This window comes from Schistocerca gregaria, chromosome 2 (assembly GCF_023897955.1).
Source record: "Schistocerca gregaria isolate iqSchGreg1 chromosome 2, iqSchGreg1.2, whole genome shotgun sequence".
Classification (NCBI taxonomy): Eukaryota; Metazoa; Arthropoda; class Insecta; order Orthoptera; family Acrididae; genus Schistocerca; species Schistocerca gregaria.
The window spans coordinates 17,464,557-17,481,851 of record NC_064921.1 but is presented as its reverse complement, the minus strand read 5'-3'; the positions used below and the strand labels follow the sequence as shown (position 1 = coordinate 17,481,851).

General features: G+C 44.7%; 1 protein-coding gene across 1 annotated transcript in view; it reads right to left on the bottom strand.

Annotated features, from left to right (window-relative positions):
* LOC126333191 (gustatory receptor for sugar taste 64e-like) overlaps positions 1 to 17,295 on the bottom strand; it is a 141,973-nt gene that overhangs the window by 9,159 nt on the left and 115,519 nt on the right. The gene's annotated exons all lie outside the window — the stretch shown is intronic.

Sequence of the window (17,295 nt, the reverse complement as noted above, 5' to 3'; positions counted from 1 at the left end):
TACTAAATCAGATGATAATTCTAATATTCAGCAGCCGAACATGATGATTTGATAGGAAAGGAATGCTGTATTTCAAACAAAGATGATACAATTAAGATTATCAGTTTACTGCCGAATTCTTGGAGACGAGTAAAATTTAGTGATAAATTTAATGTGTTACAACGTTTGGTTAAATTGACAATGCATCTAGTAAAAGAAGAGCGAGTTACTATTGAATTACAAAAGAAAAATTCGTCTAATTTGATAGACGAGAACACAATCGAAAAGGTTATAAGGTTTCACGAAGATGACAATAACAGCCGTTTTTCGTGTGGCAAAAAAGTGTTATTTTGAAAGATAACGGTACTAAGGTCCAGAGACAAAAAGGTTAATAGTGGGTAGTTTAAATGAGCTATTCACTGACTTCGAAAAAGAAAATCCTGATATAAAACTGGAAGGTAGTAATTTTGCGAGTTGAGGGCGAAATGGTGTATTGTTGCATGGGTATCTAGAATCCATAACGTTTGCGTTTATTTGTATCACCACAATGTAGAGTTCATTATAGATGGGACCAATATTAGAGTCAGCTACAAAGACGTTTGGAAAGTTTAGGTATGTAAGCGTATGATCATGGGAAAATGTCTAGATTGTCCAGGCACACAAGCTTTACTTGACAGGTTTGAAGAATCAGAAGAACACGTTTCTACGTCTGACAATACAGAACATAAACAGTGAGTGGCACAGGGCGGTGACAACCATAAAACCAAGAGAAGGATTTTTGGAAGTGTTCGTAGCTAACCTTGAAAACCTGAAAATGCGTCATTTTGTTGACAAAGGTCCAGGTAAATTTATGAAAGAAGAAAAGCAAACTTTGGCAGTTGAGTGATTACTTCTTGCTGCCTTTTCGGGAAACTATTCCTTTGTTGGACAAGACGATTTACACGGGCACCACTCGGTACATAAACAGATCACAGTTCAAAATTGTTAAGGCTTTCGTGGCCACTTGTTGACAAACTGCCTATTGGCTTCTGTCTCGGGTTCTTCGGCCGACGATCATTTAATGATTTTACTGACGTTACGATAGCACGAGTGGCTCTCATTGTCAAAGTTTCACCTTCCATTGCCGGTGGTGAACTGGAGCCGAGCTCGCGGCCGCAGACTATATGTACCTGTCGCGCCAACATCCGAGGGCTTCTCCTCGGTCATTTCCGGTGCGGTTCTCCTCTTGCTACCTGCGACGGTCGTTCGGTGCAGTACGGGAAGCCGGGATCCGTTAACCTTGCTTTCCTCTTTCTTGTTGAAACTGTTAGCGTGTTTTTGTATTTGTACAGCTTCTCTGAACAAGCGTGTGTGATAGTGCTTCTCTACAGCCAGAATTTCCGTGCCAGCAAATTTTATTACGTGGTCGGTCTCACTCAGTGCGTGCTCTGCCACGGCCGATTTCTCCACCTGCCCCAAACTGCAATGTCGCTTATATTCTTTGATCCTGGTGTTGATTGATCGTCCAGTCATTCCGACATAAACTTTTCCGCATGTACATGGTATACTGTATATTCCCGTCATTGCAAGTGGGTCCGTTTTCTCCTTTGCCGATCTAAGACACTCTTTGATCTTCATTGTCGGCTTGAAAATCATCTTTACGCCGTGTTTGAGCAATATCCAATAGGCAGGTCACAGTTCATCCATTTGTGTCCTGTTATAAAGATCAAGGTAAACTAGAGAGTCACAATTTTTGTGTCATAAGTGACCACCTTGAATATACACTACGGAAGTGCAAGCTTTCCACCTGCAATTAACGAACCACATAAACAGGATAATCCTTCCCTAAACAAACTGATCTACTTCTCTGTTGGTGCTGAAAGCCAGTTTAAAAACAAAAATTATTATTAACGTCTCCTTGCACAAAGAAGATTTTGAACCTGATGTGGATGGCACTTTTTCACATCACGCCATGGGAAGAACGCGTGTGATGGCGTGGAAGATGCAACAAATTGAGCTGTCACAAAAGCTATTCTCCAGCGGACCTACGAAAACGACATCTTGACAGCTCAAGGAATTACCTATGTTTTCGTAAAATGTGGAGAAATAGAAAAACTCTACGTCAATGTCTTGGAGGAAAGATTCAACACTTTTCAGAAGATTAAAGGCGTAGATCTTTCAATTGTTTTACACCCCAGTCACGCAACTTGCTGAAGTATAAGATCACATCAGCATACCCTGATAAAGATCTATATTAATGTTGAAAACTTGTACCACTGACACTCCACAATAAAGACGTAGCGGCTTGTGTTTACCTCGAACAATGGCAAATTGCCGAAGTTGAATAGTATTTATTGTCAAAACCAAACTGTGCATGTTACATTTTATCACCCACCAGGGCCACGGACCTCGCTCAAAACGTTGAGGAGGATGAAGTTGGATGCCAGTTAAAATGTACTGAAGAAGCTGTCTACCCTAGAATGTACATCCGCGACTGGCCGAACTTCAAAGGAGAGATGTAACGGAAATTGTAAACATTTATTTAAAAAATCTTTACAGCCATATTTATTAATGTACAAATCTAAGAATTTGAATTTGTAAAGCAAAAGAGCTGTGTTTTAACGGAAAAATATAATAAAAAATACGGGGGGTTAACATTTTGTCAGAAATTTGAAGTTTTTATTGTCTTTTTTATAAAAGGCCATAACTCAAATTCTAATCATGCAATTCATCTGAAATTTTTATTGTAGTGTTCTGAGAAGGTTATAAGACCACTGAACTACAGTTATTAATTTATGGTCGAAATTGTATTATTAACAGAGTTTGTAATTTTGCACATCCAAACTTAACTTTTTGTAAAAATCAGAACGTAATTGCAGGGTATCGTATTTTTTATTTACAGGGAGGCAGCAACACGTTGCGAAGAGTTTATGAAAATTTTATAGCATTAGCGCACATACGTCTTGAGGAAAGGCTTCTAAAACGAAAAAAATGTAAAACAGAAAAATCAGGTTCAAAGAATGTCTTCTCATACTTCCACAAGTAACAGCTTACCCCAATTTTAAGTTCCTCCATACTGATGCTACTCATCCTCCGCGTTTCTCTCCTCTTCTCTTAGAATCTGCCTGGCCTGTATTTACAGGTAAGACACTGATCTGTTAGCTTTCTTGAGCCTGCTGTCGTCGATGGTGTAAAATGCTTTTGTTGTAAACACACCAGGATCTGTACCAAGTCTCTTCATCACTTCAGGTCTACCATTACTTTCGTTAAATGTATCATAAAACTGCATCGTAGACACCTATGTTGAGTACTTCAAGTCCAAAGAATCTCCTTTTTGAGCATCTAATCCAAATTACGTCATTGAGGCTTTCATTTGCATTTTGTGTCTTTCCGTGAAGACACTTCCTTAATAAATCAGGGCTTGCAAGAAACTTGAATGTGGGTTTAGCAGATTCATAACAGGTTCTGGTAATGAGTATTTATGTGAATAAATCTCATTTCTGGTGTTACACCAATCGTCTTTCGGACACGGATTGCGCATTGGTGTTTGGTCAGTGGAGAATTTGTAGAAAAAAAATTGCCCACACAGAACGCCTCATGGCCTCTAAATTATGTGTGTTTTTCCTGATAGCTCTCCCATAAAATAACTGAAGAGTTTCTTTCAGAGAAGTCTGCCTTTTCCTCCTAGGGTTTTCCATCCTCAAGTACTTCACGTTTCTTCTCTTTCAGCAAATGACGAAGCCTACCACCAAGCCTCTTTTGGATTTGGTCAATACATTCCAACTTTTCTATTGTTGTATTGTACGGATTTTTATCTGTTACAGCTTTGAACGAAGAGGAGTCTCCGTCAACAAGGTATTTAGTATATCTAACACCATACTTGTCCTCAGATCTGGAGAACATTCTCAGAATTGCAGCAGCCTCCATGCCCTCACTTGAGCCACTATAATTTTTAGCATGCTACGTCATGCTTTTCTTGCCACAGTCTCTCACTGTCTTCATTGTTGGACATTTTCCTTATTGCGCTCTGGTGGCAGTATTTAGATATAATTTCTACATCTAAAACTTTACTTGAGTGAGTACCAATAACAGATGCAATTCCATACACATACATGTGACGGCTTTTCATCCAGGTCCCATCTATAGACACACACAGCTGTGTAGGAGATTCACTGTCATGAATACCTACCTCAGGATCTATTTCTTTTTGGTTTATTTCCGCCAATTTGTTCACTGCTTTCTTCATAGAGACTTTGGCAGCATCACTTACAGTATCAGACATGTCTTTATGTAGTTTTTCAAACCTTGCACAAGGTGGAGGCATGTTCAGAAAACAGCACGATAAATTACCTCTTTCCCTGCCCTGTCCAAGGCATCTCAGTGCATATGCTAATCTAAAAATGCTTTCAGAGGTAGCAGTGTCAGGCTTTTTTTAGGAGGAAAATTAAAATTCATAGCCACACGAATCACAAATTAATTTAAAATCACAAACTATTACCACTCTTCTTTCTTCTACAACAATCATGCATTCCGTATTTTTACAGCCAACACATGAACATGAAAGCTCTATAGCTTGACGGAGAAGCTCTAAATCAATAAGTCTGAATCCAGTGGAATCCATATCAACATCATTCACGTACCTGTACAATTCTTCTGTCCCAAGTTTCGATGCTGAAGCTTATGTTCTTCATTTCGAGCTGCTTCCTATTTTTTTGTTGGTAAACCGATTTCCATTAAATCTCAGTTACCTAAAAACAGTTTTTCCACCACCCATTGTGCATACATCTTGACTTCCACGTAAAGGTTTGCGAATTCAGCCTTCCCCAACTAATATGTGATAGTATTGTCAAAACGTAAATAAACCACATGCAAGAAAGTTTTCAGGCCAAGATATAGATGTCAACCAGAGATATAGATGTCAGCCAAAAATATCGAAAGAAATAGCCTTCACACTGACAAAAATTCCGCTGAAGCAAGCAGTTTCCCAAATGTCGGAAAAGGTGGGTGTGGCCGCCAGTGCAGAGTTAATCAGTTTAACAATTTAAAGGCAATTCTAAAGCTGCTATCGCGATCAAATTCATACACAACATAGATTAAACTGTCTAGATCAAGAAAATAACATTTTTGAAAAATCGATTTTTTGGGCCAAAATCCTTTACATCCCCCGTTAACCTAACGCCTAAAATGAGTGAAGAAATATCTGAGATGTTTTATAAACGACGTAGTAAAAATAAATGAGATGATAAGAAGATAATGTAGTTAGTTGGTTAATTTTCAATAAAAAATAACAAGTAATCTAAGATATGTTTTAATTATATAACTGACATACTTTATTACACTAGCCTAGATATCGCAGACGTTAAGAAACATATTTTCGACTCATATTAGTAATTTTATTTTGTAACTTCCAATTGAATCTCAAAGGTGAAATTAATACTGACGTTTGATATCATAAATATATAAGTGCGTAACTTTCAGATTTTTATCTGGTCCCCCAACAAAGATACTTCAGGCAAAAACAATTAAAGAATTCAAATAATCATTTTAAAATAGTGTATTTTTTAAAGCATCGGATTCTTACCATTCATACTCTATAACAAGTAACTATATTATGTAGTGTAAGAGCACAAGATTATTAAGGCTGAGAAATTACTCCTTTTGTGGAAAACTATTGTTCAAAAAGTGAGTTTTTTTTTAAATTTGCGATCAATAACTTCGAGCAATTAACGATGTATTAAGGAATATGTTTAGCTAGGTGACAATGGTTTCAGTTTGTGCTCCAGAGTGTGCTGAACCAAATACTTTTATTTGAAAGGCCGAGGTCCGAGGTCCGAGGTCCGAGGTCGGCAACTCCGGCTCGGGAGCCACATGCTGCACTTTGGATCGAAGCTGCGGCTTATTCCATAAGCAGATATTATTTATTTTATAAGATTTTCTTTAATCGTTCTGAATCGATTAACGAGGATTAAGCACGATTTCTATCCCTCACAATCAGCCCATTGTTGTCGCGTCTTACCGCACCCCTCCCCCGTGCCACTCGCCACTGCCGCAGAGCGATAACCACGTTGTACACCACTTGCGCTGTGGCTGCCGAAGTGTGCGGACGCTCTGTGCTGACGCTGCCGAGGTCAACCTCTCGCTCGTGATCTTGTAGCGACCGGTTGAGCGGGTTCACGCATTTCGCTACTCGCCTTACGTGTTCTCGCTCACCAGCGTCTCTATTTTTCATATTCGACAATAGCCTGCAAGGGCCTTTAGGGACTCGTGTGGCAAAATCAACGTGGCGTGACTCCCTCCCCCCCCCCTCCCCCATCTAAGAAAGCAAAAAATGTCGTGGCTTTCTAAAGAATCAAAGTTGTCGGGTGTTACGACATGGAGGAGGAGCCGAAACGAGACAATCGCTCCGGCGAGACGCAGGGTGTGGCAGAGAGCGGTCCAAGGGATGTTTCCCGGACGACGCCAGCGTCTGGCCCCCCACCACCGACGAAGTCGACGAGCGAGAGTGTTGCTCGCTGCAGCCGGATGGACGCTCTCAGGAAGACGAAGACGTATCGACCCGCCGATCCCCCTGACAAAGGAGGAATTTGCCGTCGCCATCGCCAGGCTGACCCCCAAGGAGAGTTGCATCTGCATGCAACGCTTGGCCGTGGGCACCGAACGGACAGGGAGGAGGTACTTACGAGACTCCGGTCCCTGGTACCTGTTGGTCGCGACAGGCAATTGCAGGTCGCTACGACAGCTGCCGCGCCAGCAGTCGCACCCTCCGTGCCCTCGAGAACGTCCAGGCTGGCAAGACCCGACGAGCCTGCAGAGGCCGAGCAAAACTCGCGGAAGCGCCAAGCCGCGGCCGTAGAGGAGACTCCCTCCTCTCAGGCAAGTTCCGGTGGCGCCAGGCAGAAGAAGAGGATGGTACGTCGCAGGACGTCCGCATCGCCGAGGAAGCCTGACGAAGAAGGCTTCATTGCGCCGTCCCGGCGCCTCACAGCGATAGCCAGCTCGTTCGAACTGGTGACGCCCGAACAGGTCAGTGCTGCAAACCAGTCTTGCAGATCTTCGGGAAGTAGCCGAGACCGACGGGGACGGGACCACGCCGACTACGGCGACGAAACCGCCGCTGATTGCCATCCAGTGGAGTGAGGGCTATAATGAGCTGAGAGAGAAGCTCTACTCAGTCGTAAAACCGAAAAAGATGATCGCGGGGCCGTCACTTGCAAGGTCAGAGCAGAGTGCATAGAGGACCACGGAAAATTCGTGCAGCTCCGTGAGACAGAGAAGAGGAACTGATTCACGCAGAGCACGGAACAGCTGAAAACAGCTGAAGGTCGTTTTTCGTGACCTGCTGCTGAAGGTGGAACTGGCGTTCCTACAGCGGCAGCTGGAGGAACTCGGCTTTCAGACCCGCCACGTCGACCTGATGAGGTCACCCAGGACCCACAGGGACATTCCCCTGTTCCTTGTGGTATTGGTCGACAATGTTGACAGCCGGAAAATTTTTCAGGGTGAAAACATAGCCGACTTCGACGTAAAAGTCGAGCCACTCCGCGCAAAAGACAGACGAACCCAGTGCTTCAACTGCCAGCGCACGGACCACGTGGCAGAGTTTTGCAGGATGTCTGTGCGCTTCTGCGAGTGCGCCGAGGAGCACCAGTGGCGGGACTGCCCCAAGAAGAAGGAAGTCCGGACGGCGTGCTGCAATTGCAACGGGGACCACGTCGCCTGTTACCGGGGATGCGCCGCATTCGAGCGCGGGAAGCGCGCCAGCCGCGTAAACCCGAGCCGCAGCTTCGCGGGCGTCGCTAAGGGGAAGCCGGCCGCCCCCTCCGAGAGGCCAGGGCCGCTCGCAGGGGAGGCCGCACCTGCACCGCAGCCGTCGCAGCTGCCCTCGCCGGCGGCGCAGCCAGCAATCGAGGGAGCCGGCTTCCCGGCGCCCGCGGCTGCGAGGAGGGTTGCCGACCTCGCAGGGCGTTCCCAGCACGTCGCTCCGCTGCCGACTACGGGAAACGTCCCGAAACGGCGAAGGAAGACACCACCGAGCTGGCGGCGCTTCTGCGGTCGCTCAACCAGCTGATGACGCAACTACCGGTCCTCGTGGGAGCCGTGACGGCGGTCCTCCAGGCCACCGCCGGGAGAAGCTAGCCTCAAAATGGATAACGACCATATTTATTGGTTAACCATTTGCACGTTCAACGCTCGGGGTCTCCACCCCCAGCAGGGCGTGTTTCGCCAGTTCCAACGGGATGAGGCGGTCGACATCTGTCTTGCGAAGGAGACCTTCCTCGAACCTGGGGTCGACGAGCGAGCAGCAAATTTTTGCTACTACAGACATGACAGAGCCACCACGGCAGAAGTCACTGCGCCAACACCGGGTTCAACTGCCGGCGCTCAATGCGCCGTAGGTCACAGGAGAGGCCGTCAACACCACCGCCGGAAAGATTCTTTTCGTGTCGGTGTAGCGGCAACCTGGCAGACCGCTCATTGCCGGGGATTTCAGTGCGAAACACACTGAATGGAACTCGCGAACTGTCAGCGGCAGCGGGTGCCTCCTCTCCCGCGTTATTCACCGCAACGGAGCGATCACCGTGGGGCCGTTTTTGATCTTCCCTGTACGGGCACAACCGGACGTGCTCGATATTCTCTTCTTAAGGGCATCGGGCAATTCGCGACCGCCGAGACGCGTAACATCCTCTCCTCCGACCTCGTACCGGTCATTTTTGGCCTCGACGTGTAGGAGCTTCTCTTCCAGAGAGCCGTCCGAGCTATCGCAGGCTGAAGGCCGAGCGCTTTCAGACGAAAGCCCTCGAACTTGTAAGGCGTCCGTACGCCCTTACTATAACTTTGCACTCGGCACAGGTCAATAGGGTGAACAATCGATTGTGACGTGCTGTGTCGAGATGCGCCAGAGTGGTTGGCGGGAATGGTGTGTGTGGAGGCCATGATTGGAATACAGGGTTTTTAACCGAGAAGGGTGTCACCATCGCCGTGGTTAGAGCCCTAAATAATAAATAAATACCGGGAAAGTGATGAAGATCTTTATAAGAATGATCAGTGACGTTACTAGTGCCGATATTTAGTTTCGGGTCTACCGCGTGGATGCAGTGATGGATTAGCATGTGACAATAATAGAAAATGAAGAAAGCCTGTGCTGAGATTAGCCGTAATTAGATATGTTTGACGAAGGCAGTGGCTATCTCCTTTTTGTGTTTTGAGAAGAATATAAGTTCGTAATTAGTAAAACTCTGTTGGTGTTCCTTATTACCATACATTCAGTATTATAGTATTGAACAGGACGAACTGGAAAGTAACAACTTCCGTAACAGTCAGTTCCGATTACCAGCCCCATTAGGTTCACGGTCACGTTAATAATAAATATTGGGCTGCTATTCGATCAGATAAGGTCGGGATAAAAGCGGAGGTGTTACAAACTGCTCGAGGAGGCGCCAAACCCCGCCGTGGTAGGGGCAGACGCCGCCCTAGCATTCTTCACCCGATGAATACTCCGAGCAGCGGAGGAAGCCACGCCGAGACATCGCAAAGGGCCACGGGACTTCTCGCGACAGTTACCGCGCCCGACTCTGGACGCGACCACTGAGAAGAACCGACTGTTTCGTGAACGGCAGCTCACTCCCCAACCAGACACGAAGCGCCGCTTAAACCGCATGAGACGGGAAATTAAGGCAGCGGTCGAGCAACACCGGAAACAGGAATGGGAATACCTTGTGCCTACCCTCAATCCTGAGGATGGTAGTGCATAAAGGGTGGTAAAGTCCTTCCTACGAAGGCGAGAGCGAATACCGCCCTTACAGATCGGGAACGACTTCGCCACCGACCCCGACGCGCAAGACAGCGTCCTGGCCGACGCATTTGCAGCGAACTTCACACAGGTGGCCGACGTCGTCGACGACGACCACATACGGCGGGTCCACGAGCAACTACCAACCTTCCGCGCCACAAGGGAGGAAGGCGCGTTATCGAGCCGATAACGGAGGAGGAAGTTGCTGTGCAGATTCGCTCTCTGAACTCCAAGAAGGCTGGAGGCAGCGATGGCGTCACAAACCTCCTGCTGAAGAACCTTCCGCCGGGCCTACACCGGCAACTTGCCGATGTTTTCAACGAGGTTCTCCGATCAGGTGACTACCCCTCTGCTTGGAAACACGCAGAGGTCGTGGCCATTCTGATATCCGGCAAGGACCCACGCCAGTTATCGAGCTACCGACCCATCAGCCTAATCCCGTCCCTCTCGAAAGTTTTCGAGAGGCTGTACGCGGGAAGACTGATGCGACACGTCACCCAGAAGGGCATCATCCCGAACGAGCATTTCGGGTTTCGAGAAGAACATGCCACTTCCCACCAGCTCCTGCTGGTGGTAGTACCGGCGATGGGGGCACTGGAAACAAGGGAATACTTTGGGGCAGTGTTCCTCGACGTCTCCCGAGCGGTTGACTCGGTGTGGCACGACGGTCTCGAGTCCAAACTTTTTGAACAAGATATACCGAGGTCCCACATGACGTTGCTGCGGTCGTACCTGTCCGAACGAACCTTCAACGTGAGGGCTGACGACGGTACGTCCACAGACCGGCAGATACGTGCAGGGGTGCCGCAGGGGTCGGTTCTCGGCCCCTCCCTGTACACTGCCGACGCGCCGAAAGTGGCAGGAGTCGAACTGGCGCTGTACGCGGATGGTACTGCCCTGTTCACTCGCAGCAAGAACGCCCAAGTGCTGAGAAACCGCCTCCAACGCGGGTGCGACGCCTTGGGCTCATAGACAACAAAGTGGCTGCTGAAATTCAACGCCACTAAGAGCCAGGCAGTCGTCTTCACCCGAAGACATCTGCCGGCAGGGCTTACGCCAGTCGAAAACTTGGGAGAACCTGTCCCATGGAGTGGGACGGCGAAATACCTGCGGGTTATCCTAGACCGCAGGCTCACCTGGAAGCATCACATTCGTGATGTGAAAGGGAGAGCAATAGGACGCCTTCGCGCCCTGTATCCGCTGCTAAGCCCGCAGTCGTCACTGCCGACGCAATACGGCATCACGCTATACCTAACATTGTTTCGCCCCCTGTTAGAGTATGCGGCCGTGGCGTGTGGGAAAGCCGCAGATGCTCACATTGTGACTATGCAGCGGATATAGAACCGTGCCCTGAAGACTGCTACGCATCTTCCGAGGCGCTTCTCGACGCGCCAACTCCACGAGGACACCGGGATCCTGCCTCTCCGAGACAGGTTCCGCGCCATTGCCAGGAAGTTCTACGAGAAGACGGGACGCTCCCGCTACCGGCTCATCCGTGGACTGGGCCAACAACCTCATCATGGGTCAACCACGCGTTGGCCTGACCTGCTGAGGGATTAAGTTTTAGTAATCCCCCACCAGAGCCTGTCTTTCTCTTTTTCAGTTTATACCAACAAGGACCAATCAACAAGAGTGGTACTACATTTTTCTCTCTCCCACAGGAACCGCAGGAATGACAAATTATGTCCAAACTGCACCACCTCGAGCCAGGGATAGGCTCGTCTTTTTCAGCGTCAGCGCCAGCAAGCACGCTCTGAGTTCTGACAGGTCCGTTCATGCCAGTCGGCGATCACCGCACACGGGAGGCGACCACAGAGTGAGGCAAGCAGTGTTTCGTGTCTGAGTTATTCATTTTAATAATTCAATTATTGGAGAATTATTTATTCTATAAAGGTAAGTATTTTTAATTTGGAAATATCGATGTAAAATTCGTTTACGTAGTTATACGTTGACAAAGTAAATAATTGCAAAACTTGTCATCTGCTGTTTTGGATACCTGAATAATGATTTTAAAAATTCTTTATCACAGCTTCACTGCAAGCATGGCATCGACAAAAAAAGAGAAAAACTGAAGAAGAGCATCGAGAATTCAATCGGGATTGGAAGGAGTCTTTCGCTTTCATTTGCAACTCAGATGGCCTTCCGACTTGTCTCATTTGCCACGAAAAAGTCGCACACAGTAAGAAATCAAATTTAGGGAGACACTTCACAACAAGACAGTTTGCTAGTAAATATCGAGCTGGCGAAAAACGAAAAAAAGCAGTCAACGAGCTCCAGAAACAAGTACAGCAATCAAGTTCCATGTTAAGTAACTGGACGCAATCTACTAGTAATGTTAATCGGGCAAGCTTCGTAGTACCACTAGAAATTGCAAAAAAAAGGCAAACCGTTCACAGATGGCGAGTATGTCAAAGATTGCTTCATACGTGCATCTGAAAAACTCTTTCGTGATTTCAAAAACAAACCAGAAATCTTGAAAAAAATCAAAGATCTGTCACTATCCGCAAAATCAGCACAAGATAGAATAAGTAAAATATCTTCAAATATAACACATTTGCAGGTGGAAGACAGTCAACTGGCTTCTGCCTTATCGCTTGCTATCGATGAGTCTTGCGATATAAGACACGGCACACGTTGCCCCTTTTTGTGAGGTATATGTCTTCCGAAGGTCCGAAAGAAGAACTTCTAGGATTGCTACCGCTCTTGGGACAAACTAGACGGGAAGACAAAGCGAGTGCCGTGCAGAAATTCTCCGACTGTGATAAGATCGATTCAAATAAAATCGTTTCAATAGCAACTGATGCAGCAAGAAGAATGACAATAAAAAATAAAGGGACAACAACGATTCTTCATAGCAAAACAAACCACGAAATTCTCACGTTTCACTGCATAATACACCAAGAAGCGCTTTGTGCGCAAACATTTCCGGCCGAAATAGATAAGGTCATGGATTTGGTAATCAAGATTGTTGACAGCATCTTGTCAAAAGAACTCTACCATCGTCACTTTAAAGAATTCTGAAACGAAATAGAGACTCAGTATACCGACCTCCTCCTTCACAATAAAGCGTGATGGCTTTCCAAGGCTAAGGTGTTGAAACGTTTTGCTTTGTGTTTGATAGAAGTAAATACATTTCTCAACGAAAAAGGCATTAATCACCTTGAATTAAAGAAGAGCGAATGGCTGCAAAAATTTTACTTTATGGTGGATACGACGGCGCAATGATATGAGCTGAATCTAAAACTGCAGGGGAAGGGAAACTCAGACTATGTTTTGGTAGAAGAATTGGTTTGTTTCGAAGGAAAATTAATTAATTTTGCAGAAGATATTCAGAGCTTTGAATTTATCCAAACTTTCTAAAACCTTGCAAAGCCAACGCTCCCATTGAATTTGTTCGCTCGGATGAATGTTAACGTTTTTTTTTTCCTTTTTAAGTACATGTTACATTGTTTAGTAAACTTCAAATTTTCCACTTGAATAACCCTGCAAAGCCATCGCTCCCATTGAATTTGTTTGCTCAATTGTTTGTTATTGAAGTACAAGTTAGTGTTGTAAGCGAATTTTTAATTGTTTTAATATTTTACTTGAATAATAAGTGATTATGTAACAATACCATATATATATATATATATATATATATATATATATATATATATATATATATATATATATATATATATATATATATAATTTGTTTTGAAAAAACACTACTTATAGTATATGAATAAATATATATTTTTCTTATGAATGAATAGATTAGTCTTTTTCGTCAAAAGTTTTATTTATGCAAGTACTATTTATTGTTGGCAAGAAAAATTTTTGTGTCTGTTTAAAAACTTTGAAACTTTATAAATTGTAATTTCTGACTCCTCCGGCTCAAAAGGTTGCCGACACCCTGGCCTAGGGCAAACAGTTACTGAATAATTCAAAAACCTGCAATTGCTTGCAAATGCATAAAAAAGCTTGAGGTCTGAAACAAAAATGGCTCCCATTTCTAAGTGATAAACGACAAAAATTTCTTAAAAATATTTTTGAGCGCCCTTATCATTAGGGGATTCATCAAGGAAATGTGAAGTTCTCCTGAGATGGTGAAACTATTAATTATTTTTTTCCTGGACCACTTGGTATAGAATGACCCTTCTTCCTTGGTGCCTAAAGCCGGCGGGGCACTCATAATAAAATGTTTTGAAGTGAAAAATGAGGATTCACTAAACAAACGCAGCTAACACACAGTTTATCCTCCCCAACAGTGATCTATACAATATCTGGATGTCGAACTCCAGTGGTCTCAACGTGCCGTCCAAAGATGCTCGTATTTGGTTTTTTGCCTAATTACAAATGGATGCCACGAAATGTAACGAGAAAGGAAAATAAAAATGCTCTTCGGTTCGGCTCCCTCATCAGCCTGTTACATCGTATATTGATATAACGTACGAAGTAAGATATAAGTAAAGAATTTTTTATGACTTACAGACCAGTGGAAATTTTTTGCCTAACTACAACATAGCGGACTACGCAAATGACATGACTCTACAGGCACACAGAAATTTCATGCTTTGAGATCAGAGATCTACATCTAGTGTAGAGGTCACTGCTGCCCAGATATGTTGGTCAAAGACATAAGTGGAGCCGCCTTCAGCTGGCATACTGTTGCTTTCCAGGGGCATTTGCAAGTATTTCACTTACAGGGGAAGCCTTTGATATTGAACACTCAGACTTCCATGAAACTTTGCTTAGAGTAACAGTCATAAAAACCACAGTAGTCTGTGTCATTTACATACAAAACTCCGCACTTGTCTGCTAGAGCCAACAGATTGTGACGTGTCGTAGCTACACTAACCAGTGCTCGAGTTGCGAGAACGGTGTAGCTGCAGCTCGAATACGCCTCTTGGAGTGTTCGCATGCAGGCTACTGTGTAAACTGTCTACAGTGATATTACGAAGGGAGGTAATGCTACGAGTATATTCCAAATATTAGGGACAAAGTAGCGACGTGCTGCATATCGAAATGAAATCGGGGTCGAGGTTAGAGAGTTCACGGAAATGCTATATGAAATATGGCGTTTCAGTCTTCGATCGCTATTCTTTATTTTCAATCAATTACCGCAGACTGACGCAATTACAAACTATAAAAGAGCATATAATACAGCAACTTGATAGAGCAAGGTTGTACGCATCTACAGTTCACTATTGGTATCAGCAAATGCATGTACTAGAATCCTCTAACATTCAAAGCTTTGATTTCTTTTATCGACAGTCTTAGGGCTGAATATGGTATTTCATCCAGGCACATTACTGCATTTGTTAGACGTAAGGACATATAACGTATAGCATACGTTCATATAGCACAACAGTGTTTGGAGGAATTGGACATACATTTGAGAGAGCACAGTGTGGAGAACACTGGAACAGTGAACAGAGCCAATTCCAGTATATGTCACCATCATCAACACAGTCTCACAGAGGAGAGAGAATTACAGCTGTAGTGCGTTTCAGTCTGTACATAACTCTCCCTACAGCTACACAAGTGATGCTGCCTTATCAGTGACAAACAGATTAGCAAACAAGTTGTACATATCTCTTTGAGAGGCACAAGGTATTCTCGGCCCAGATATTAAAAAAAAAACGTGCCGACGAAACATTCATGTGGAGGCAAGTAACAGTGGAAAAATGGCTAAAAAGCACATGAAACGTTTTCTAACTTCAGCGCTTGGCAAACGTGTAACAACTGAATAGAGACTCTTGCTGTGTGATTTCTAGTCAGGTGATGCAGATCGTACCCCTCTAAACGCAAGTGTTCCGGACAAGGATGTTACGTTTGAGATATTGCCATCGAAAACAATAAATATTGCGAACCTCTTGATGTTTGCTTCTTTCGGCAGTATAAGCTCTACATCAGCAGGACTGCTGATTTCGTAAGACTGCAATGTGCGAGACCACAGGTGAAGGAACATGGTCGTTCCTTCATCATCAAACTTCGCTCTGTGATTCACAGTCGATTTTCTGCATCAAAGTATACGCCTATGTTGCAATATGCTTAGCAGGTTATCACACTGACATAATCATATCACCGTCTGAAAATATAATTAGTGTGGCTTTTTACACTAGACTGCTTGAATGCGAAACTAATTTTGAATGTAAAAACGTGGCTTTGGTGAGTCGTGCACATTCTTCCACTTTGCTTTAACCACTTCATCGAAATCCCGCATGTCCTCTGTGAGGAATAACATAAGCACTATCAGGTGTGCAAGATGTAGTGTCACCGCCAGACACCACACTTGCTAGGTGGTAGCGTTTAAATCGGCCGCGGCCGTTAGTACACGTCGGACCCGCGTGTCGCCACTATCAGTGATAGTCTAGAGAGACTCCCTAGCACTCGCCCAGTTGTACAGCCGACTTTGCTAGCGATGGTTCACTGTCTACATACGCTCTCATTTGCAGAGACGACAGTTTATCATAGGCTTCAGCTACGTCATTTGCTACGACCTAGCAAGGCGCCATATTCAGTTACTACGTATCCTAAACAGATAAAGTTGTGAATCATGTACGGTCAAGAGCGGCGTTCATCATTAATGGACTAAAGTTAAGTATCAAACTAATTACGTCCGTTTTCTGAATTCTAATTGCTTGTCATGTTCCAGACCTCACGTCAGTATAGTTCTTCCCTCCTCACGCCAGCCTGCGTGAGCTAACACGCGTGCATTTCGGCCTCCTCTAGTAACACGGTGTTGGCTCCTCTGCCAACACAACACAAGATATGTGTGTTTTGCGCTGTTGTAATGACTTTAAGCGAAGAGTTTTGGCAATTTTGATAGAAAATGTAATGATATACTGACGTGATTGAATTACGTATAATTTTCCTCCTATGGCACTGATACCTTTATCCTCCATTTCTCCCTATTAAAATTTCGCTTGTGATAGAATGCCACGTTTTGCATGGAAATGACAAGATCACTGTTTTTTTTATTATCGAGCGTTATTCTGAACATGTTTCCGTGCGATTCCGAGCGTTTGAGGTCAAAGCTGTCCCTTGTTACCTTATTTAAGAACAAATGAACAGCACTGAACTATTGCTTTTTTTTGCCTTAATGTCATGGTAGAGATCAGACCCACCGACAGCTAAACGTTCTCGCACTCGGCTGTATATTAACAGGGTGCATTGCTATGAACCATCTCTTAAAATCATTTCAGAGTGCACAGTCGTAGCGGGTGTTTCCTGTTACGAACGAGACGAGAGTTACTCTAAATTAATTGCGTTAATGCACAATAGGAATCAAGAGCCTCCAGCAAAAAGGTTCGTAACTCCCAGAACAACATTGACGTTAAGGTATGTCACTGTTGAGTCAGTGCTGTCAACGTGCGATGCAGAAAAATAAGTGTCTGCACTTTTTGAATTCGCTCGTGTTCGTGAAGCAGCGGGGAAATAGAAAGAGTCAAGTCTGAACTATTAGTTAACAAAACGAAAGATGGAAACGGATACAAAAGTGAAGCAGAGCCTCTTCAAGTTCGAACCTCTGATACTATAAATGTTAACGAGTGCGGGCGTGA